This window comes from Eubalaena glacialis, chromosome 10 (genome assembly GCF_028564815.1).
Source record: "Eubalaena glacialis isolate mEubGla1 chromosome 10, mEubGla1.1.hap2.+ XY, whole genome shotgun sequence".
In the NCBI taxonomy this organism is placed as follows: Eukaryota; Metazoa; Chordata; class Mammalia; order Artiodactyla; family Balaenidae; genus Eubalaena; species Eubalaena glacialis.
In genome coordinates this window covers 36,972,747-36,998,903 of record NC_083725.1, presented here as the reverse complement: position 1 = coordinate 36,998,903, position 26,157 = coordinate 36,972,747, and the positions used below count along the sequence as shown (strand labels likewise).

Here is a 26,157-nt window from a genome sequence, read left to right as displayed (position 1 = left end):
CAAATACCCTAATGAATTTGTTGTGTTTCAAAGTCTAGTGTTTTATACATTAACTTTCTCATGTGTATCCATAAACAATAGAATTTCATTTATTTTAATTTTCATAAGTGATATTTCACTGTATAAACATTTCTCTAACTTTTAAAAAATTTTATGTTTTAAGATCTATCCTTGTTGAGACATAGATAGCTCTAGCCCATCATTTTAATTACTATTCAACATTTCAGCATATGACTATACTATATTTTAATGTTCACTCATCTATTCCTCTATTGATGAACACAGGTTTTGTTTTTCTAATTTTTAATTATTACAAAGTATGTTCCTATGAACATGACATTACATAAATTAAGCTACTTTACATTTCATACGATATAAATAATTGAGTTTCCTAAAGGTTACTAGAATTGGAATGATCAGATGTTGTTTACCTCAATATTCATTTGGACATAATGAATAAAGATTTCTAAACCAAGTCCATAACTTTTATATAATAGTATTTATTTTTTTTAGACTTATTGTGAGTCATCTTGTTGCATGCATTAATGCCCAAGGACCATTTCCTCTTCACCTAGGGCACTTTATTACTAGTTTCATTTCTGGACAAAAAGAAATGTTTATTGACTTTTGAATTTTTCATGTTTGACGTTTTCATTTTTCTCTGAATAAATGTTATGTTTACAATCGTCATTGTTCCCACTCATCCAAATTTTAAAATAATGCACATTACAAACAATGGTCTCTTAACATCATTCTGCTGATCTGTGAAACTGAAATAATTGCTTATACTGAGGACATTTTCAGCAAATTTTGAAATGGCATGAATAGTCAAATTATTTGCCTGAGCAGAATCAATTGTATTTCCTTGCTAAGTGCAAACTAAGAATGTAGAAAAACTCTTTAACTACTTTGATATAAAATTTTCCTTAACCTTTAAGCATTTTTTTTTTCTCATTTTACAATTGATCTACTTCTAGACTTTTCAGAATGCCTATTTTTCATTCACTGTGAGAGGCTCCTTCTTCAGTTCAAACCAAGTTATCTTCTAACCAATGCTGTATAAATAGTTCATCATAACAGAGCATGTACAATGGATCAGGATATGGTAGTGGTCAAGTGAACCAGAATCAGAGTGCTTAGGTTGAAATCCAGAGTCTGAAACTTATTGTCTGAAATTTAGGAACTCAATTTCTTTGGGCCCATTGTCCTCATATTTAAATTGGTATCTATTTCAGATTATTGTTAGGATTAAATATGATGTTTATAAAGTTCTTATACTTGGAACACAGTAGACATTCATTTATTATTTCAACCTGTTTTTTCCATGAAGGAATAGACTATCTTATTCTGCCCTTGATTCTCATATTTTATGTTTAGCCATGTTGAGTGATGTGTGATAGTTGGATTACAGACCTCATCTGGCAGTTCCAAAGAAACAGTGGGTTTGGTAATGTGGCCAAAGGCATTTTGAGCTATGACTCAGAACTGAGCTAGTAATCAGCTTATTCCTACAAGTTTTTATTAGCAAAGGCATTTTGCTGATGACTAAGTCTTAGTCATGTGATAAACACTGACTCTTTTTTATGGCAAATCCCCTAATTTAAGCAGAGGTACTGTTAGGGATAGAGACATTTTCCTCTATCCTTCTAGGTTCTTCTGGTTGCTCTAAGAATTAAATTGAAATGAGGCAGATTAACAGGAGAAAATCAGACAAAAGTTTAATAACATGGGAGAAACCCAGGAAAAATAAGTAACTCTCCAAATGATCCAAACCCTCATCTTAAATATCATCTTCAGCTAAAGACAAAAAAGGATATTGGGGGTAGTGGTTTGAGAACTCAGAGCGGAGGAAGACGATTCACATGGAGACGGAAAAGCAAATGTTTGGTAAAGAAATGTTTGCTAGGCCATACAGAGACAATGGGACACGGAAAGGAATTTTAATGAATAGATTTTGCTAGGTTCCTCCTTGTCTACCACACCTAGTTCATACTATAGTTATCTATGGTGATAGCTCCTGTCCTGTAATAGTCCTTCTATTCTTTTAGGAAGTTAGAGGGAACGTAAAAGTTTCTTCCTGAGTCTTTGAGGCCTTGATTGTTTCCAGCTAAAAATTATCTACACACCAAGGAGACATTTTGGGGTGGTGAATTTTGCTCCCCTACAGTACATAATAACATATATATTAATTAAATTACAACAAAGTTTGTGGCTTAAATGACACAGATTTATTATCTAACAGTTCTATAGAATAGAAGTCTATTATGGGTCTCCCTGATCTAAAATCAAGGTATCATCAGAGCTGCATTCTTCTCTGGAAGGTCTAGGAGATAACCTGTTTTCTTGTCTTTTCCAGCTTCTAGAGCCCACCTGCATTCCTTGGTTTGTGGCTTCCTTCCTCCATCATATAGCCAGTAATATTGCATCTCTCTGACACTGTTTCCACTGTCACATCTCTTTTTCTGACTCTTTTTTCTTCCTTCCTCTTCTACTTTTAAGGACCCTTGTGACTACATTGAGTCCATTGGATAATCCAGGATAATTTCTCTATTTTAATGTCAGGTGATTAGCAACCTTAATTCCATCTGCAATCTTAATTCACTTTTGCCCCGTAACCTAACATATTCACAGGTTCTAGGGATTAGGACATGGACCTTTTTTTTTTAAAAGAACCCTACTTCCTGTCCTCCTTTTGGACAGGAGGTAGGGTTGTTATTCTGCCTAAAACAAGGGGAAAAATCTAAAGGCTAAAATCTGCCTAGAACTGTAGCCTCAATTCTATTTACACGTCCTTGTCTTTGAGAACTTTTTTTAAAACATATCAATTATGTAAAAAAAAATCTAGGAAAGAAAAGAACTTTGCAAGATGAGTTATTTAACTTTTAAAGAATTTCTACTAGAAATATAGAAATATATTTCTCATGCTGTAGAGGCTGGAAGTCAGAAATCATGGTACCAGCATGGTCAGGTTCTTGTGAGAGCTCTCTTGTAGCTTGCAGATGGCTGACTTCTCTTTTTATCCTCACATAATGGCAAAAGAGAGAGGAAGCAAGCTCTCATGACACTTATAAGGGCACTAATCCTATTCCATTCCATGAGCTCCACCTTCATGACTTCATCTAATTTTAACTAATTCCCAAAAGGCCCCACCTCCTATCATCACATTCAGGTGTAGGGTTTCAACAAATTAATTTTGGGAGGACACAAGCATTACATCCATAACAAGGACTGAATTTTATTTCTATATTTAAGAAGCAGTAGGATGTTTGGCTTGAGGAGGAAATTAAGGAGTAGTACATGGAATTTTTATAAGATGACTGCAGTATCCTTACTTCACAATCTGCCCACAGATATAGCTAACCCTATATAATCTCTAAAAAAGCTGGGTACTCAGAAAGTTGTAATACTTAACTTATGGGTATCTTTAGACCACTAACATCACGTTTAAAACTCCATAAACTACATTTTTTAGACTAGAGTTTGTTGTAATAGATTACTAGCCTAGGAATCTGGAGAACTGAAGTCTCATCTTGATTAAGATATTAACTTTTGTGTAATATTTGGCCAACCTGATAATGTTTCTGGGCTTGGTCCCTTCATCTCTACAATGAAGGAGATTACCTAGATGATTACTAAAATAACTTTTAGCTCTAAAATGTTATGATAGTGATAACAAAGTTACATTGAATTACTTTTTCTCTGTAAGCATTTTTTTTCACATTACCCCATTTAATATTCATAGCAAGCCTGTGAGTTAAGCACTGTTATTATCTTTATTTTTCAGATGAAAAGAAATTACATCTTTGAAAGGTTAAGTAAATCACCAAGAACACACAGCTAAAAACACACAATGTAGGAGTCAGAATTCAAATTCATAGCTGCCTTATCCTAGAGCCTGAGTTCTTATCCATGGGCAAACTATCTCTGTGGGTCAATAACTGTTGATAAGGAGCAATAATTTCTGAAGATGACTTGCCTTGATGGGAGGATTTCCTCTGCAAAAGAGTGATAAAAGGATCAATAAGGAGCAAGCTGGAATCAGAGCAAGGGAGATTCTGTTCCTTTCTTATTTCTGCTCATATGAATATGTCCAGGTTACACTTTTGCTATCCCAGAGTTCTTTTCATACTCAAGGTAATAAAAAAGAAGAATGTTTGTCCTAAAATATTTGCTTGGCATCTCCATATTTCTAACCATATCTGTATCTCTAACTCTGGATCTGAACATCAGCTGTGGCAAATAGAGGCCTCCGGGTTAAACAGAAAACCATCTTCTGTGTCTGTTATGCTAAAACATTTTGTGTCTAACGCATATAATAAAAATCACAGTGAATATAGGCATATTATTCAGAATTTTACTTTATAGACAATTTAGAGGAATGCATCTTTCTAGTATATTGAGATATGCATGGAATAATTGAAGAAAGATTAACTTACTTGGGTATATTTTTCTTTGCATGTAAAAGTTAATAGTTACTAACTTAGTTAAAACACTAGGTAGAAAATCTGCTTCTATTTCTTTGTCAATATTATTATTATACAAGAGTGAGATATACTGTAAATATTTACTCTTCTTACTATAGATACTTAAAATGGGGAAAGACATCCAAAGAAATTCTGTCTAGTAGTTGACCTATAACTTCCTGTTTTTAAAAAATCAAAATGCTTATATGCACTAGTGACTATATTTTTAAAAAAGGTTTGGACTGGTATTTTCCTGTCCTGTCAGTCTTTTAAGTGACTTTATTGATCATCCTATTCTTTATAGAAGCACCAAAAATAGTAAACACTATATTTTACAAAATAAAAAAAAAATAGTAAAGACAAATGACTTAATAGTGTTTCCAAAAGGATAAATTAAGTTGTGCCTCAAGAATTATATTTCTATTTTTTAATTACAAAGAATAACATCCATGTTATCCTTTTAAAAGTGTCAACAAAAGTCACATATAGAAAAATTGAATGAGATATTCTACTTAGACATTTTTATTTAACTCTTTCTTCCTTTGTCTCTCTGCTGTACCAAATAGCATTTTCCCCGGAAAATATAATTCTGAGGATTGGAAATCATAAGCTTTCCTAATTTTTAAAAATAAATCTGGTCTACTTTTTTGACTTTAGAATATTCCACCTCAATCATTCCATATATTTACCAGCATTATGAGGTCATAATAGTGAAGTCTTTGAGGATCAGAATATAATGTTGCAGTTATTTTTATAGTAAAAGTCATATATATATTTACTTAATAGCTCACTTTTATAAGTTTAATTGCTTATGGTTGTCAGAATCAATACATAAATATATAAATAAGTACTGTGTAATAATGGTTAGTTATTATTTCATTGTTATGAAATGAAAAAGTGGGTCTGGCAATTTTGACGTTTTTGGTAGTTTGACTACTTGGCATAGGTTTGGTCTATATGTTAAGGCTCTAGATTGAATGCAGAAATATTGCTGGTCCTATATTATGGCACATTCCTTACTCTAGATGAAGGGTGTTTCTCTTTTCCCATGACAGTAATGATAAAATGTTAATTACCTAGCTTAGGGTGCAGAATTTAAAGACATGAATCTGGTTCATGTCAATAGTTCTAATATGGCAGACATCTATTAATTTCATACAAAAAAGGAATTTCTATGAAGTACAAAAAACAGCTATTTTATTGGCCATAAATAATATCTTTACAAATAACACCAAGTTTAACTAAATTCTTTACCTTATCTAGATCACTATAAAGTGAAAATTAGTTACTAAGATAATTGAGCATAATCTAAAGCAAGAGGGAAATCCAATGCACATCCTCCATTTTCTTTCTCCACTAAAAATGGCACCAATGCAAGTGACTGGGTTGTCAATGTTTATTTTGCAATTAATAATGGATAAAGGATACTTTCTGAATATTTTTAGATGTTCACATTTTAGCTAAAAGGGCCAAGTAGAAAAGTAATTTTTAAACATTTGTTGGCTATGAAACCAATTTAAGTAAACTCTGATTTAAAAATCCAAACTAGAACATAGTTAAATGTAGTGTTGTTAAGGTATTGGGAGATGGTATAGCATTTAAGGAAATCTTAAGTTTGGCGTGTTTATGAGTTTCCTGATGTATTTTCAATGCATACTCACGTGTGTACTTTTCTGGAAGGATGTTTTTTCTAATACATTAGATTTCCAAAGTGACCCATAGTTTGGAAAATTTTTTAAATTGCTTCTGGCTGATTAAATAAATGAATGACCAAATAAAACATATCAGGAGACCCAAGTTCACATTAATGTTCTGACACTAATTAGTTTATGACCCTAGATAACTCACATGAGTAATCTTATCTTCTGTTTCCTCATGAATTAGAAAAAAACAAATAAGTCTGTATCATTTCCAAAAATTTTACACTAAATCCTGGAAGAGAAAAAAGACATTAGTGGAAAAGTAGTGAAATCTAAATAAAGTCTTTAGTTTAGTTAATAACATACTATTATTAATCTTTTCGTTATGACAAATGTACCAGGGTTATGTAGAATGTTAACATTAGGGGAAACTGAGTAAAGAGTATAGGGGAACTCGTACTATCTTTGCAACATTTCTGTAAATGAGAATGTAAGAACTACAAACAAAATTTCTATTAAATTAAGTTTTGGGTCTAAAAAAAATTAAATTATTCTAAAATAAAATATTTATTTAAAAAAAGTATCATAGTTTTAACATCTAGTGAGGTTGAGAATTTATTTTCAACTTAGAAAATAGTGGATCTTATATGTTATTAGAGACCCATTGCATGTTTTTGAGCCTGTAAACCACATGATCAAAGGAAAACTTATTTGGAGGTAATGTTCCACATGGAGGGAATAAGGAAAACTAGAGGAAATATGAGTATTGAAAGGCAACATTATTGTTCTAAACTTGAGCTAAGACTGAGGTTGTGAGAATGGAAGGAAAGCATATGAAAGTATAAAGGTATAAATATCTTTAAAGAAATAATTAACAGGGCTGACTAGGCAAAATCACATAGCCATTATATGTATTGTGTGGTCAACACTGGGCCTTGGAAGTGGAAAGTCATGTTTACTGACTTTTAAAAATAATAATGCCTTATGAACTTATCTTTTTCTTTCAAAATTCAAGATTTAGCATGTAATCAAACTTTTTCTAAATAAATCAATTTCTCTTTATCCCTTTTTCTCATTTATAAGCATTTTTCTTTAAAGGAATTGGAAATTTTTATATTTTATTACATTGGATTGTTATATTAAGTAAATAGGTATGTTTCAATTCCACTCAAAACAAAGCAGTCTACCTCCAAAAAAATGATCATGATTTGTACTATGAGAATACATTTTAAAAGATAATAAAATAGGGCTTCCCTGGTGGCGCAGTGGTTAAGAATCTGCCTGCCAATGCAGGGGACACGGGTTCGAGCCCTGGTCTGGGAAGATCTCACATGCCGCGGAGCAACTAGGCCCGTGAGCCACAACTACTGAGCCTGCGCGTCTGGAGCCTGTGCTCCGCAACAAGAGAGGCCGCGATAGTGAGAGGCCCGCGCACCGCGATGAAGAGTGGCCCCCGCTTGCCGCAACTAGAGAAAGCCCTCACAAGAAACGAAGACCCAACACTGCCAAAAATAAATAAATAAATTAATTAATTTAAAAAAAAAGAAAAGGTAATAAAAGAGAATATGTTGGGAAAAGTCATTTTTAAACTAGAAAATTGCAATTGGTCTTAATTGGGACTTAGTCTTTTAGCAGTTAGTTCCTTTCACTGTTCTTTTGTGTGTCACACTTTGTGCACTCTGAGAAATCTCTGATCTAAATGCTATGCTCAAGAATTATTTTCATGGCTCTGATTAAACTGCAAAAATTCTCATACTTTAGTCACCCATTATTAAATCAAAATTGCTCTGTGATCAGCTTTTATGATGTTGGCCAACACAACAGTGTTTTCTCTGGAGATCTTACTTGAGACGTTTTCAGAATTGCAAGTCTAAAACTAACATGTTTGAACATGTTGTTTCACATGACCCTCTATAATTGGAGTAGTATATAAATTGTCAACCACCATTAAATGTTTGAGTCAGAAATAATCTTTGGAATAAATTAGATCAAAATCTTTCCTTTTCCACAAGGAAATTGAGAACCAGAGAATTATTTTTTTTTCTGGAATTTTATTTTATTTTATTTTTTCACATCTTTATTGGAGTATAATTGCTTTACAATGTTGTGTTAGTTTCTGCTGTACAACAAAGTACAAGCTATATATATACATATATCGCCATATCCCCTCCCTCTTGAGCCTCCCTCCCACCCTCCCTATCCCATCCCTCTAAGTCGTCACACAGCATCGAGTTGATCTTCTTGTGCTATGCAACAGCTTCCTATTAGCCATCCATTTTACATTTGGTAGTGTATATATGTCAGTGCTACTCTCTCACTTCATCCCAGCTTCCCCTTCCTCCTCTGTGTCCTCAAGTCCATTCTTTACATCTGGGTCTTTTTTCCTGCCCTGCCACTAAGTTCATCAGTACTGCTTTTTCAGATTCCATATATATGCATTAGCATATGGTATTTGTTTTTCTCTTTCTGACTTACTTCAGTCTGTATGACAGATTCTAGGTCCATCCACTTCATTACAAATAACTCAATTTCATTCCTTTTTATGGCTGAGTAATATTCCATTGTATATATATGTCACATCTTCTTTATCCATTCATCTGTTGATGGACATTAGGTTGCTTCCATGTCCTGGCTACGGTAAATAGTGCTAAAATGAACATTGTGGTACATGTCTCTTTTTGAATTATAGTTTTCTCAGGATATATGCCAAGAAGTGGGTTTGCTGGGTCATATGGTAGTTCTATTTTTAGTATTTTAAGGAACCTCCATACTGTTCTCCTTAGTGGTTGTGTCAATTTACATTCCCACTAACAGTGCAGGAGGGTTCCCTTTTCTTCACACCCTCTCCAGAATTTATTGTTTCTAGACTTTTTGATGATGGCCATTCTGACTGGTGTAGATGATACCTCATTTTGGTCTTGATTTTCATTTCTCTGATGATTAGTGACGTTGAGCATCTTTTCATGTATTTGTTGGCTATCTGTATGTCTTCTTTGGAGAAATGTCTATTTAGGTCTTCTGCCCATTTTTTGATTGGATTTTTTTTTTTTAATATTGAGCTGCATGAGCTGCTTGTATATTTGGAGATTAATCCTTTGTCTGTTGCTTCACTGGCAAATATTTTATCCCATTCTGAGGGTTGTCTTTTTGTCTTGTTTATGGTTTCCTTTGCTGTGCAAAAGCTTTTAAGTTTCATTAGGTCCCATTTGTTTATTTTTGTTTTTATTTCCATTTCTCTAGGAGATAGGTCAAAAAGGATCTTGCTGTGATTTATGTCATAGAGTGTTCTGCCTATGTTTTCCTCTAAGAGTTTTATAGTGTCTGGTCTTACATTTAGGTCTTTAATACATTTTGAGTTTATCTTTGTGTATGGTGTTAGGGAGTGTTCTAATTTCATTCTTTTACATGTAGCTGTCCAGTTTTCCCAGCACCACTTATTGAAGAGGCTGTCTTTTCTCCACTGTATATTCTTGCCTCTTTTATCAAAGATAAGGTGACCATATGTGCGTGGGTTTATCTTGAGGATTTCCATCCTGTTCCATTGATCTATATTTCTTTTTTTGTGCCAGTACCATACTGTCTTGATTACTGTAGCTTAGTAGTATAGTTTGAAGTCAGGGAGCCTGCTTCCTCCAGCTCCGTTTTTCTTTCTTAAGATTGTTTTTGCTATTCAGGGTCTTTTGTGTTTCCATACAAATTGTAAAATTTCTTGTTCTAGTTCTGTGAAAAATGCCATTGGTAATTTGAGTGGGATTGTGTTGAACCTGTAGATTGCTTTGGGTAGTACAGTCATTTTCACAATATTGATTCTTCCAGTCCAGGAGTATGGTATATCTCTCCATCTGTTTATGTCATCTTTGATTTCTTTCATCAGTGTTTTATAGTTTTCTGAGTACAGGTCTTTTGCCTCCATAGGTTGGTTTATTCCTAGGTAGTTTACTCTTTTTCTTGCAGTGGTAAATGGGATTGTTTCCTTAATTTCTATTTCTGATCTTTCATTGTTAGAGTATAGGAATGCAAGAGATTTCTGTGCATTAATTTTGTATCCCACAACATCACCAAATTCATTGATTAGTTCTAGTAGTTTTCTGATAGCATCTTTAAGATTTCTATGTATAGTATCATGTCATTGTCAAACAGTGACAGTTTTCCTTCTTCTTTTCCAATTTGGAGCCCTTTTATTTCTCTTTCTTCTCTCAGTTCTGTGGCTAGAACTTCCAATACAATGTTCAATAATAGTGGGGAGAGTGGACATCCTTCTGTTGTTCCTGATCTTACAGGAGATGCTTTCAGATTTTCACCATGGATAATGATGTTTGCTGTGGATTTGTCAAATATGACTCGTGTTGAGGTAGGTTCCCTCTATGCCCACTTTCTGGAGAGTTTTAATCATAAATCAGTGTTGGATTTTGTCAGAAGATTTTTCTGCATTTATCAAGATGATCATATGATTTTTATTCTTTAATTTGTTAATATGGTGTATCACATGGATTGTTTTGCATATATTGAAGAATCCTTTCATCTCTGGGATAAATTCCACTTGAACATGGTGTATGATCTTTTTAAATGCACTGTTGGATTCTGCGTGCTAGTATTTTGTTGAGGATTTTTGTGTGTATGTTCATCAGTGATATTGGTCTATAATTTTCTTTTTTTGTGACATCTGTGTCTGGTTTTGGTATCAGAGTAATGGTGGCTTCATAGAACGAGTTTGGGAGTGTTCCTCCCTGTGCAATTTTTGGGAAGAGTTTGAGAAGGATAGGTGTTAACTCTTCTCTAAATGTTTGATAGAATTCACCTGTGAAGCCCTTTGGTCCTGGACTTTTGTTTGTTGGAAGATGTTTAATTACAGTTTCAATTTCATTACCTGTGATTGGTCTGTTTATATTTTCTAATTCATCCTGGTTCAATCTTGGAAAGTTGTACCTTTCCAAGAATTTGTCCATTTCTTCCAGGTTGTCCATTTTATTGGCGTATAATTGCGTGTAGTAGTCTCTTAATGATCTTTTGTATTTCTGCACTGTCTGTTGTAACTTCTCCTTTTTCATTTCGTAAATTTATTGATTTGAGTCCTCTCCCTTTTTTTCTTGATGAGTCTGGCTAAAGGCTTATAAATTTTGTTTATCCTCTTAAAAAACCAGCTTTTAGTTTCATTGATCTTTGCTATTGATTTCTTTGTTTCTATTTCATTTATTTCTGCTCTGATCTTTATGATTTCCTTCCTTCAACTAACTTTGGGTTTTCTTTGTTCTTCTTTTTCTACTTGCTTTAGGCGTAAGGTTAGATTGTTTATTTCAGATTTTTCTTGTTTCTTGAGATGAGCTTGAATTGCTATAAACTTTCCTCTTAGAACTGCTTTTGCTGTATCCCATAGGTTTTTTTTTCCAGAGATTGTTTTATTCCTTGAAACAGTTCAAATAAACATTCATATTGAGGAGACACTGATTTTCACCTCCAGAAATGAATTGAAATTCAGAGATGTTAGATTGGATTTTAAAAGTAAATTTCTATATACCATGCATTATAGGCACAAATTCTTTTAAATTTTCAATATGATAATGTGTATTAACTTGGCATTATCCTGCCTCAAGTGCCACCGTTTCTGATTTGAAATTCTAAAATTCTAAGAACTTATTTGCTATCTGCATCTAATCTTACCTGAAGTGATGAGATTCTTTGTTTTTTGTTGGTTTTTTCTTCGTTTGTTTTTATTTTTTACATCTTTATTAGAGTATAATTGCTTTACAATGCTGTGTTAGTATCTGCTTTATAACAAAGTGAATCAGTTATACATATACATAAGTCCCCATATCTCTTCCTTCTTGCATCTCCCTCCCTCTCGCCCTCACTATCCCGCCCCTCCATGTGGTCACAAAACACCAAGCTGGGGCTTCCCTGGTGGCGCAGTGGTTGAGAGTCTGCCTGCCAATGCAGGGGACATGGGTTCGAGCCCTGGTCTGGGAGGATCCCACGTGCCGCGGAGCAACTAGGCCCGTGAGCCACAGTTACTGAGCCTGCGTGTCTGGAGCCTGTGCTCCGCAACAAGAGAGGCTGCGACAGTGAGAGGCCCGCGCACCACGATGAAGAGTGGCCCCCGCTTGCCACAGCTAGAGAAAGCCCTCGCACAGAAACGAAGACCCAACACAGCCATAAATTAATTAATTAATTAATTTAAAAAAAAAAAAAGAAATAACTGGCAGTGGAGAAGAGTTAAAAAAAAAAAAAAAAAAAGCACCGAGCTGATCTCCCTGTGCTATGTGGCTGCTTCCCACTAGCTATCTATTCTACGTTTGGTAGTGTATATATGTACATGCCACTCTCTGACTTTGTCCCAGCTTACACTTCCCCCTCCACGTATCCTCAAGTCCATTCTCTAGTAGGTCTGCATATTTCTTCCCGTTTTGTCCCTAGGTTCTTCATGATCTTTTTTTTTTTTTTAGATTCTATATATATATGTTAGCATATAGTATTTACTTTTCTGTTTCTGACTTACTTCACTCTGTATAACAGACTCTAGGTCAATCCACCTCACTACAAATAACTCAATTTTGATTCTTTTTATGGCTGAGTAATATTCCACTGTATATATGTGCCACATCTTCTTTACCATTCATCTGTTGATGGACACGTAGGTTGCTTTCATGTCCTGATTATTGTAAATAGAGCTGCAATGAATATTTTGGTACATGACTCTTTATGAATTATGGCTTTCTCAGCGTACATGCCCACTAGTGGTATTGCTGGGTCGTATGGTAGTTCTATTTTCAGTTTTTTAAGGAACCTCCATACTGTTCTCCATAGTGGTTGTATCAATTTACATTCCCACCAACAGTGCAAGAGGGTTCTCTTTTCTCCACACCCTCTCCAGCATTTATTGTTTGTAGAGTTTTTGATGATGACCATTCTGACCAGTGTGAGATGATATCTCATTATAGTTTTCATTTGCATTTCTCTAATGATTAATGATGTTGAGCATCCTTTCATGTGTTTGTTGGCAATCTGTATCTCTTCTTCGGAGAAATGTCTATTTAGGTCTTCTGCCCATTTTTGGATTGGGTTGTTTGTTTATTTGATATTGAGCTGCATGAGCTGCTTGTAAATGTTGGAGATTAATCCTTTGTCAGTTGCTTCATTTGCAAATATTTTCTCCCATTCTGAGGGTTGTCTTTTGGTCTTGTTTATGGTTTCCTTTGCTGTGCAAAAGCATTTAAGCTTCATTAGGTCCCATTTGTTTATTTTTGTTTTTATTTCAGTTTCTCTAGGAGGTGGCTCAAAAAGGATCTTGGGGTGATTTATGTCATAGAGTGTTCTGCCTATGTTTTCCTTTAAGAGTTTTATAGTGTCTGGCCTTACATTTAGGTCTTTAATACATTTGGAGTTTATTTTTGTGTATGGTGTTAGGGAGTGTTCTAATTTCATTCTTTTCCATGTAGCTGTCCAGTTTTCCCAGCACCACTTATTGAAGAGGCTGTCTATTCTCCACTGTATGTTCTTGCCTCTTTTATCAAAGATAAGGTAATCATATTTGCGTGGGTTTATCTCTGGGCTTTCTCTCCTGTTCCATTGATCTATATTTCTGTTTTTGTGCCAGTACCATAATGTCTTGTTTACTGTAGCTTTGCAGTATAGTCTAAAGTCAGGGAGCCTGATTCCTCCAGCTCTGTTTTTCTTTCTCAAGATTGCTTTGGCTATTCGGGGTCTTTTGTGTTTCCATAGAAATTGTGAAATTTTTTCTTCTAGTTCTGTGAAAAATGTCAGTGGTAGTTTGATAGCGATTGCATTGAATCTGTAGATTGCTTTGGGTAGTAGAGTCATTTTCACAATGTTGATTCTTCCAATCGAAGAACATGGTATATCTCTCCTTCTATTTGTATCATCTTTAATTTCTTTCATCATGTCTTTTAATGTTCTGCATACAGGTCTTTTGTCTCCTTAGGTAGGTCTTTCCTAGATATTTTTTTCTTTTTGTTGCAATGGTAAATGGGAGTGTTTTCTTAATTTCACTTTCAGATTTTTCATCATTAGTGTATAGGAATGCAAGAGATCTCTGTGTATTAATTTTGTATCCTGCTACTTTACCAAATTCATTGATTAGCTCTAGTAGTTTTCTGGTGGCATCTTTAGGAATCTCTATGTATAGTATCATGTCATCTGCAAACAGTGACAGCTTTACTTCATCTTTTCAGATTTGGATTCCTTTTATTTCTTTTTCTTCTCTGATTGCTGTGGTTACAACTTCCAAAACTACGTTGAATAATAGTGGGGAGAGTGGACAACCTTGTCTTGTTCTTGATCTTAGTGGAAATGGTTTCATTTTTTCACCATTGAGGACGATGTTGGCTGTGGGTTTGTCATATATGGCCTTTATTATGTTGAGGAAAGTTCCCTCTATGCCTACTTTCTACAGGGTTTTTATCATAAATGGGTGTTGAATTCTGTTGAAAGCTTTCTCTGCATCTATTGAGATCTTCACATGGTTTTTCTCCTTCAATTTGTTAATGTGTTGTATCATATTGATTGATTTGCATATATTGAAGAATCCTTGGATTCCTGGGATAAATCCCACTTGATTATGGTGTATGATCCTTTTAATGTGCTGTTGGATTCTGTTTGCTAGTATTTTGTTGAGGATTTTTGCATCTATGTTCATCAGTGATATTGTCCTGTAGTTTTGTTTCTTTGTCACATCTTTGTCTGGTTTTGGTATCAGTGTGATGGTGGCCTCGTAGAATGAGCTTGGGAGTTTTCCTCCCTCTGCTATACTTTAGAAGAGTTTGAGAAGGATCAGTGTTAGCTCTTCTATAAATGTTTGATAGAAATTGCCTGTGAAGCCATCTGGTCCTGGGTTTTGTTTGTTGGAAGATTTTAATCACAGTTTCAATTTCAGTGCTTGTGATTGGTCTGTTCATATTTTCAATTTCTTTCTTTTTCAGGCTTGGAAGATTGTGCATTTCTAAGAATTTGTCCATTTCTTCCAGGTTGTCCATTTAATTGGCATGTAGTTGCTTGTAGCAATCTCCCATGATCCTTTGTATTTCTGCAGTGTCAGTTGTTACTTCTCCTTTTTCATTTCTAATTCTATTGATTTTAGTCTTCTCCCTTTTTTTCTTGATGAGTCTGGCTAATGGTTTATCAATTTTGTTTATCTTCTCAAATAACCAGCTTTTAGTTTTATTGATCTTTGCTGTCATTTCCTTCATTTCCTTTTCATTTATTTCTGATCTCATCTTTATGATTTCTTTCCTTCTGTTAACTTTGGGGTTTTTTTTGTTCTTCTTTCTATAATAGCTTAAGGTGTAAAGTTAGGTTGTTTATCTGAGATGTTTCTTGTTTCTTAAGGTAGGATTGTATTGCTATAAACGTCCCTCTTAGAACTGCTTTTGCTGCATCTCATAGGTTTTGGGTCGTCGTGTTTTCATTGTCATTTTTTTCTAGGTATTTTTTGATTTCCTCTTTGATTTCTTCAGTGATCCCTTGGTTATTAAGTAGTGTTTTGTTTAGCCTCCATGTGTTTGTATTTCTTACAGATTTTTTCCTGTAATTGATATCTAGTCTCATAGCATTGTGGTCGGAAAAGATACTTGATACGATTTCAATTTTCTTAAATTTACCAAGGCTTGATTTATGATCCAAGATATGATCTATCCTGGAGAATGTTCCATGAGCACTTGAGAAGAATGTGTATTCTGTTGTTTTTGGATGGAATGCCATATAAATATCAATTAAGCCCATCTTGTTTAAAGTATCATTTAAAGCTTGTGTTTCCTTATTTATTTTCATTTTGGACGAACTGTCCATTGGTGAAAGTGGGGTGTTAAAATCCCCTACTATGATTGTGTTACTGTGGATTTCCCCTTTTATGGCTCTTAGTATTTCCCTTACGTACTGAGGTGCTCCTATGTTGGGTGCATAAATATTTACAATTGTTACATCTTCTTCTTGGATTGATCCCCTGATCATTATGTAGTGTCCTGTTTTGTCTCTTGTAATAGTCTTTCTTTTAAAGTCTATTTTGTCTGGTAGGAGAATTGCTACTCCAGCTTTCTTTTGATTTCCATTTGCATGGAATATCTTTTTCCATCCCCTCACTTTCAGTCTGTATGTGTCCCTAGGTCTGAAGTGGGTCTCCTGTAGACAGCATATATACATTCTTGTTTTTGTATCCATTCAGCCAGTCTATCTTTTGGTTGGAGCTTTTAATCCATTTACATTTAAGGTAATTATCAATATCTATGTTCCTATTACCATTTTGTTAATTGTTTTGGGTTTATTATTTTAGGTCTTTTCCTTCTCTTGTGTTTCCTGCCTAGAGAAGTTCCTTTAGCATTTTTTGTAAAGCTGGTTTTGTGGTACTGAATTCTCTTAGCTTTTGCTTGTCTGTAAAGTTTTTAATTTCTCCATCAAATCTGAACGAGATCCTTGCTTGGTAGAGTAATCTTGGTTGCAGGTTTTTCCCTTTCATCACTTTAAATATGTCTTGCCACTCCCTTCTGGCTTGCAGCGTTTCTGCTGAAAGATCAGCTGTTAACCTTATGGGGATTCCCTTTTATGTTATTTGTTGTTTTCCCTTGCTGCTTTTAATATTTGTTCTTTTTATTGAATTTTTGATAATTTGATTTTTACATGCCTTGCCGTGTTTCTCCTTGGATTTATCCTGTATGGGACTCTCTGTGCTTCCAGGACTTGACTAACTATTTCCTTTCCCATATTAGGGAAGTTTTCCACTATAATCTCTTCAAATATTTTCTCAGTCCCGTTTTTTTCTCTTTTTCTTCTGGGACCCCTATAATTCGAGTGTTGGTGTGTTTAATGTTGTCCCAGAGGTCTCTGAGACTGTCCTCAATTCTTTTCATTCTTTTTTCTTCATTCTGCTCTGCAGTAATTATTTCCACTATTTTATGTTCCAGGTCACTTATCTGTTCTTCTGCCTCAGTTATTCTGCTATTGATCCCTTCTAGAGAATTTTTAATTTCCTTTATTGTGTTGTTCATTCACTGTTTGTTTGCTGCTTAGTTCTTCTGGTCCTTGTTAAACGTTTCTTGTATTTTCTCCATTCTATTTCCAAGATTTTAGATCATCTTTACTATCATTATTCTGAATTCTTTTTCAGGTAGACTGCCTATTTCCTCTTCATTTGTTAGGTCTGGTGAGTTTTTGCCTTGCTCCTTCATCTGCTGTGTGTTTCTCTGTCTTCCCATTTTGCTTAACTTACTATGTTTGAGGTCTCCTTTTTGCAGCCTGTAGGTTCTTAGTTCCCATTGTTTTTGGTGTTTGTCCCCAGTGGCTAAGGTTGGTTCAGTGGGTTGTGTAGGGTTCCTGGTGGATGAGACTAGTGCCTGTGTTCTGGTGGATGAGGCTGGATCTTGTCTTTCTGGTGGGCAGGTCCACGTCTGGTGGTGTGTTTTGGGGTGTCTGTGGCCTTATTATGATTTTAGGTAGCCTCTCTGCTAATGGACGGGGTTGTGTTTCTGTCTTGCTAGTTGTTTGGCATAGGGTGTCCAGTACTGTAGCTTGCTGGTCGTTGAGTGGAGCTGGGTCTTGGCGTTGAGATGGAAATCTCTGGGAGATTTTCACTGTTTGATATTACGTGGAGCTTGGAGGTCTCTTGTGGTCCAGTGTCCTGAACTTGGCTCTCCCACCTCAGAGGAACAGCCCTGACCTCTGGCTGGAGCACCAAGACCCTGTAATCCACACAGCTCAGAATAAAAGGAGAAAAAAATAAAGAAAGAAAGAAGATAAAAGAAAAGAAAAGAAAGTAAAATAAAATAAAATAAATTTACTAAAATAAAAAATAATTATTTAAAAAAATTAAAATTAAAAAGAAAGAAAGATAGAAGAGAGCAACCAAACCAAAAAAACAAATCCACCAACGATAACAAGTGCTAAAAACTATACTAAAAAAAAAAAAAAGAGGACAGACAGAACCCTAGGATAAATGGTAAAAGCAAAGCTATACAGACAAAATCACACATAGAAGTATACACATATACACTCAGAAAAAGAGAAAAAGGGGAAATATATATATATATCATTGCTCCCAAAGTCCACCTCCTCAATTTGGGATGATTTGCTGTCTATTCAGGTATTCTACAGATGCAGGGTACATCAAGTTGATTGTGTAGATTTAATCCACTGCTCCTCAGCCTGCTGGGAGAAATTTCCCTTTCTCTTCTTTGTTCACACAGCTCCTGGGGTTCAGCTTTGGATTTGGCCCCCCCCCCTGCTTGTAGGTCGCCTGAGGGTGTCTCTTCTTTGCTCAGACATGATGGGGTTAAAGGAGCAGCTGATTTGGGGGCTCTGGCTCATTCAGGCCGGGTGGAGGGAGGGGTACAGAATGCAGGACGAGCCTGTGGTGGCAGAGGCCAGTGTGACGTTGAACCAGCATGAGGCACACCGTGTGTTCTCCCGGGGAAGTTGTCCCTGGATCACGGGACCCTGCAGTGGCGGGCTGCACAGACTCCCGGGAGGGGCGGTGTGGATAGTGACCTGTGCTTGCACACAGGCTTCTTGGTGGCTGCAGCTGCAGCCTTAGTGTCTCATGCCCGTCTCTGGGGTCCGTGCTGATAGCCGTGGCTCATGCCCATCTCTGGAGCTCCTTTAAAAGCGGCACTCTTAATCCCCTCTCCTCGTGTACCAGGAAACAAAGAGGCAAAAAAAAGTCTCTTTCCTCTTTGGCAGCTCCAGACTTTTTCCTGGACTCCCTCCCGGCTGGCTGTGGTGCACTAGCCCCTTCAGGCTGTGTTCACACAGCCAACCCCAGTCCTCTCCCTGCATCCCATAGGTTTAGCATCATCGTGTTTTCATTGTATTTTGTTTCTATGTATTTGTTTATTTCTTCTTTGATGTCTTCAGTGATCTCTTGGTTATTTAGCAGCACACTGTTCAGCCTCCATGTATTTGTGGTTTTTACAGTTTTTTCCTGTAATTGATTTATAATCTCATAGCATTGTGGTTGGAAAAGATGATTGATAAGATTTCAATTTTCTTAAATTTTCCAAGGTTTGATTTGTGATCCAAGATGTGATCTCTTCTGGAGAACAGAACCAGGGAATTTAAGTGACTTAAAGAAGTCCTGTAGTTTTCAAAAGAGTCTTCAATATCACTGTCTACCTACACAGATGTTTCTCTTTCTTCATATGATGAAGATCATGGATCTAAATTTATTTGAATAGCCAGAGGGGCACCGTTTGTCCCCATTGGAATGGCAGGTTTTGTAGCAATCGTTGTGTATGAATTATATAAATTGAAGAGAAGGGAAAATACTAAAATGTCCATTCACCTGATTCACATGTGCCTGGCAACCCAAGGCTTTGTTGCAGGAGCAATGACTCCTGGTATGGACTATTCTATGTATCAGGAATTCTGGCCAAAAGCTAAACCTTAGAAGAGATGCTGTCTTGGTCTTGTTGATAGTGCTTGCTTTAGTCAGACATCTCATATTGAGGTTATTTATTTATTTTTTTTAAAGAGACTAAGAGAGAACTAAAGTGTTTATTTCATACAAAATGACAGTATGTAAACTAAATGTATGCACTAATGAGGTTATATATTTATGTTGAAAATAAATTGTTGAGTGGGTGAGACAATAACATGTTAATTTGAAACTGGCTTCTTTTTTTGCAGGTTTCATTTGCCTGGTCATGAAATTATTGGTGACTAGCTCACTAACTATGTCATTCAGAGGAGTCAAATTAGCACAAAAGAAACATGTCACTTTTACATGCACATGATAATGGTAAAATGTCCACCCTCTTAAGCTCTCCTCATGAAATTAGTTCTAAAGAAGAGAACAAGCCAATCGTAAAATACTCCTAGCTGCTACAAAATATCACAGGCTTTTGATGTTACATAGGAATCCTATTTGCTTTATGGCCTTCAGTTTTTAGGACTGGTTGGCTCTTGAAGAACCCTTTCAGAACAATACATAGAATATAATATTATAATATAAGCCTCCCCACACTGACAAGTTGTGTGCATTTAAACCAAACATGAAAAGCTGATAACAGAGCTGCTTAGAAGTAGTATTTATTTCAGGATCATACTTGTAAATATGAGAATAACTTAATTATGGATCCTAGTTTTGCTCTTTTGTTATTACAGAATTTTATTTTGCTGCTGCTATTTTAGAATAATTTTTAAATGTCATCTTCAAGCAGAAATATGTATTTTAAGTGCTAATGAAAAGGTAAATGGAAAACACTTTTTAAAGTGTGTATAGTATGTTTATTTTTAAGAATTATAAATGTTAAACTAAATAAATTATCTATAATGGAAGTGATTAATGATTTTTGAGCAAGCTGATTTGGTCAGACATTTTATACAAACTTTGGTATATTACAGAATACTTTATTGCATTTGTGAAGTTCTCTCATCTAACCTGAATTTATATTCTGTGGTGATAACATGGGGAATGTAATGTTACTAAAATGTGAACACTTTAAAAGAAAAAAAAAGGAAGAATGAGGAGGAGGAGGGTTAAACCCTTGAAGAAAAGAAAAAAGTTCACTTTTTGTTTTCTAGCTCCTAAATATTTTCTTCAGGCTGATTTGCCTTCTTTGGGACTGAAGTCATTACAACTTTCTATGTTCTCCTTACAATGATCTAGACTAATTCTACTTATGATTGGTTCAGGAATACATCAAATAGAGAACACAGAATTCTTTAAAATTGTTTCATATCTAATATTTTAATAATGAAGTCAATGAAGGATTGTTCATTTTAAAAATGTGCATATTTTTTCCTTCCACTCCACCCTTTGTCTTTTATACAGAAAGACTAGTGTGATATTGGACTTATTGTTAAAAAATAATTTTGATCAAAGGAATAAAAAATGTGAAGAAATTATTTAATTAATAAGAACTGATTACATTTATCTTTTCTAATCTCTCATTTGCCACCTCTTTTTGAAATTTTGCCTGTAGACATGTAACTCTTCTTAGTGTTTTTAATTTTAACTCTCTTTGGTTTTTAGTCTGTTAAATGGAGGTTTTAGGCTGTTAAAGCTGAAAATTGACAATATGTCCACAGAAACCAATGGAGCAGAATTATCTTTAGCTATTCAGTATCCTAAAATTAAGAATTTAAGAAGCGTTTGTTTTGCCATCCAAATAAGAAACACATACCAGAATGTTCACTCCCTAGCAAGCACCAGGCACACAGACTGTGGAATTTATAGTAAGCATACTTTGCTATCAATACTTAACACAAGGTGGTTGCAAAAAGAAATGATCCAGGGTGTCACAGAGAGCCTCTATGGCTCTCTGCTTTATACTTTTCAGGGACATATAGGGAAACTGTCCCTTTTTGAAAACTTGTCCATTAACTTGAATTTTAAAACCCACAAACATGATTCTATAAAATTGCTACAAAATCCGTAACTTAAAATGTTTGTAACCTTAAAATGCATACAGGTTTGGTGAGCTCCTTCTGTTTATTTCATAGTAAGCCAGATTCTTATTTTCCTTATTTGGACAGGAGTGTTATTTCCAAAGAATGAATCATTGAATTTCAAGGGATTTTAGGCTGTCTGACTCAATAACTATAGTTTTATTGGGCCTATCTTCAAACTGTATCAGATTTTGGAGCAGTGAAGCATAAAGCAGAAATACAGAGCGGAACTTCTTTTATTCCACTCAGATGGAAAGAAGAAGGTGAATAGGAAAAATTGAGAACTACAGAACACTTAGAAAACCACAAAGAATTTTTATCTTTTTTTCATTTTCTTTTCTCAGAACTGTTATCCTTCTCCATCACTCAAAGACATAGTGTCTAATGCCATCATAACAGACTCCAAATGCATTCCTTAGCAAAAAGATATGCAGGTAATTAGCAACAGTAGAAAATTCTAATTTAACGTTGCAGATTGAACACCTGACTTTTCATTAATCTTTTCTGAAATAGTAGGAAAATGATAGTAAAAATATAAAACAAATATAATCCTCTCCCAACATATACAAACAAAGAAGGGAAAAGGAGTTAACAATGGAAGAGAGCAAGATGAAAAGTGTATACTTTAGTGGTATTTGGCTTAGTACAGAGGGGAACAATGACGTCTCAAGTCTTACAGAGGAAGGTACAGATAAGAAGCAAGCTTATATACTCTAACTAAATATCAGCCTATTCAGAAAAAGAGAGAAACTAATTAGAGGATTAATTTACAAAGTCCAACACATAACTGAGAGAAATTTCAGAAAAAGTACAAGAAGTAGAAACAACCCCAGGTATTTTAAGATGGAAAAGATTTAATACAGTGAATGATATGCTTACAGAACCATGAAAGGGGGAAAAAGAGCAGATTCTAAACTGGGTATCTTGAAATGATGCCAGCAAATATAAAACTGGCTAGTTAAGCCTCTGATGTCACTACTGGAGTTATAATGTTCTAGATCTGGAGCCATGGCCACAGCCATACTAAGCTTTGAATCTCAGGAAGCTGAAAAGTGGTTGCCTAAATGTTCATTACAGCGATTAAGAGGTTGGGTGAAAAAGTCACCACTACTGGGCCATTTTCCTGATACTCAGGAAACTAGAAACTGGAGCCTTCTTCTGCAAAATTCTGATCTGATAGCCAGGGTTAATAGTCAGTTGCCAAAAGAAAATGGAATCAACTTAACTTCTGACATTCAAATCTTGAACGAGTGACTCTAATTGTAGGAACCTAATAATCACTCAGAAACTTAGTTGTGAGGAATTTGAAAAATGTAGTTTCTAGCTGGGTAGCCATGTGCTCATCTAAAACTGTATTATTTAGTAAGAATAGATTTGGAAGGGACAAATAACTCTAAAAGTATACAATAGTTTATTTTCCTTGAGATATTGAATGAAAATGGCTCTAAATTTGATCAGGTGAAACAGGGGGACTAAGTAACAGTCTATATACTGAACAGTGAGATTCCCAGCTCATTTCCTCCATTTAACTTCCAGAATGCTGGAAGCCAGGTTTAATGCCACAGGCATGATTGGAACATTGTTACTTGGACAAATTAGCCCAAGGGAAAAATGCTAAATGTATTGATATTTGGGAGCCCTAGTGAAATGCCCAAAAGAAACCCACAATTTTATAAAATCTTGCCACACATAAAGCTTCCAATCAGATTGCACTGCATCACAGTTAAGTAAAAGGGACTTCCAATGATATTAGTCATTTTTGAATGCCTTTAATATGAAAGAGAAAGACCAAAATAAGCAAGCAAACAACAACAACCAAAAAAAATAAAATCCCAACAACAAGTAGTCAATAAGCATTTGGAGGAAATGGAGGCAATATAGAGAACAGAAGAAAATCAAAAAGGATGATTAATGTTGTCATAGATTTAAGATTGTAAGTAAGAACAAAACACTTAAAAAAATGAAACAATCATATAACAAATATGAGCTCTTGGAAATTAAAAATATGATATCTGAAGTTTTAAAATTGTTTTAAAATCCTTGTGAGGATTACAAGATAATATTAGAGGAAATCATGCAGAAAATAGAATAGAAAAATGAGCAAGTAAATCACAGAGAAAAGAAAACAAACTGGAGGATCAATTTACCAAGTCCAATATATAACTAAGCAGAAATCCAGAAAGAAAAATACGAATAAATGTAAAAAATTATCAATGAAATACCAAAATTTCTCAGAACTGAAAGATATAACTTTGTATATCAAAAGGTTCCACTAATGGTCATTTTAATGAATAAAAAATGCATTGAGACACCATTATCATTAATTTTTATAAAACCAGAGACAGAAAGATGATGAAGATGATAAAAGAGAGAGAGAAAGAGAGAGAGACTGACAGAAAGTTTATACCCACCGGAATAGGAAATGGAATGACACCTGACTTTTTAGCAGCAAAATATTGAGGAGAAAATAATTTCCAATCAAGAATTTAATGATGCATCAAACTAATCAAGTTGAGAAGAGCATGAAATAAAGACATTTCAGATATTCAGTCTTCAAAAAGTCACTATCCTCATATGCTTTCTTGGCCTCAGCTCTGCAAAATGCCTCATATATTATTGTCTCTTGCCTTGGCCTTAATGAATTCTTCGGTGCGCAGTAGCATGGAAATGAATAGACAAGTTTGTGATTACTTTGGTAGATAGCATTCTGAGTTGTTGCTCTCTTATAACTTTGCATATTACACAGGTCTTTTTAGTTGTTGAAACAAACAAAAGATTTTCCAATCTTGCATGATGATTTCAAACATGCAGATGTTAGAGGACTGCACATCTAGTTGGTCACTATTAGAGACTGGAAATACATCTATTAATTTCAGCAAGGTTTGTTTTGTCTAGGGAGTTACCCATGGCATCAACTCAGCTAAAACAAACAAACAAACAAACAAAAAACACTTTATAAAAAGACATTTTCAGCAAAAATAAAAGTTCCTTCTTTCCATCTCAGTCCTCTCCTGCCCCATAACTATTACAATCAAAACTAGCAATGCATTTGTTCAGCACCTAGCTCTTAGAAGGCATTTAGGAACTAACTGTTGACCAGCTAACTGCTGAACTCATTGACCAGAAGACTGCATGAAGGTAAAGCCTGGCTTGAGAATTGTATTACTGGTTATCTTTCCTAATTCTACAGTCTTGGAGTAGTATGAGAAATGCACATAGCAACCAGCCCTAAAGGCCTCCCTAATTAGCAATCAAATCAAAGTATAGATTTGGAGAAAAAGGAATAGAGTAATAAAAGATCAAATTCTAACCTAAGCCATTAGTTTAGAATAATAAGCCATTAGGTTAGAATAATATATAACCATCAACCTGTATATATGACAATTATACATATGTCATATATATGTATATATGACAACCTGTATATATGACAATGAAGTATGATCTGAAGAAGACAATAAATCCTAGAATAGGATGCCTGAAATGTCATGGTTACAACTTGATTACTTTTTCAAAACTCTGGATCTTGTGTTAAAATGGAAATTACATTTAGGTCATTTGTACCTCAGTGTGATTTAGTTTCAGGTCCTTTTCCAAGACAGAATACAGGAGAGCACAATGCTTAGTGAAAACAAGGGGGAATGGGCATTCAGACAAGAGCTGAAGGAATCAGAGAACAGCTTCATTACACAGCAGTAAGGGAGAAGCTTCATGGACCACCATGGAGGTCCGTGGCATGCTTGAGGGCCATCCGATGATATGTAGAAGCAGTTAATTTTCATCTTGAAAATCAATTTGTAGAAAAAACTCTGTTGAGAAGGGGAAGGGTGACAGGCAGGTAAACTAGGATTTGTGTGGCTTCTGAACACTTGTTAAACATGTTGAAATTCCCAAGTTGTATATCAACCACTTAGGGATTAGAGCTGGAGATTAATTTAGATTTATGTAGAATTTAAGCTTCCATATCAGTCCTGAGTTGCTGAAGAAATGGACTGCTAGGCAAAGCTTTAGAGCCAGCCCAGGGACTTGGACTTAATAAAGCATATCAGAAGGGTCAGAAGTTCTGAGGTGATCAGTGTATAAATTCTTAATCCCTGTATACACATTTGATCATTTATTTATCACCATGACTCATCATGACCAGGTGTGCTGTGTGAAATGTTTCCCCCGACCTCCTGCACAGACCCGCCAGTAACTCATTCAGATTTTCCTATTGGAAATCATCTGAATGTTGCACTTCAGTGTTTATATATGCAAAACTTGCAAAATACTGGGTATCATAGGAGCTTGGATCAATTTATCCTTATGTGCTCTCATTTTTATAATTAAAATTTAAAACTGTATTTAGTTTATTAATACCAAAACATATACTTATAAAAGAATAAAACTCCATAAAAGTTGATGCATTTGTATTTTAGCACAGTATATATGAGATGAATTTAAAATGTCAAGAAATTAATTCATTATTAAAAGTATCCTCCCAGACAAAGTCCAGTGAATTATTTAAGTTGTGGCATCCAAAGCCACTACTACACCCTCTTTCAGTCATTTACAAGGGCTTTCATAGAAGTTTTCCCAATTTTATTATTCAGTCATAAAAATCTCAATTAGAGCAAAATATAAAGACTTTGGTAAGGCAAACAAACTGTAAAGATAGCAAAATTAGG

At 34.9% G+C, this 26,157-nt stretch overlaps 1 protein-coding gene and 1 pseudogene across 2 annotated transcripts in view; both read left to right on the top strand.

Moving 5' to 3' along the window:
* Positions 1–26,157, top strand: part of GUCY1A2 (guanylate cyclase 1 soluble subunit alpha 2) — a 401,095-nt gene that overhangs the window by 363,739 nt on the left and 11,199 nt on the right. The window lies entirely within an intron of this gene.
* LOC133099041 (HIG1 domain family member 1A, mitochondrial-like) lies at positions 10,413–19,487 on the top strand (annotated as a pseudogene).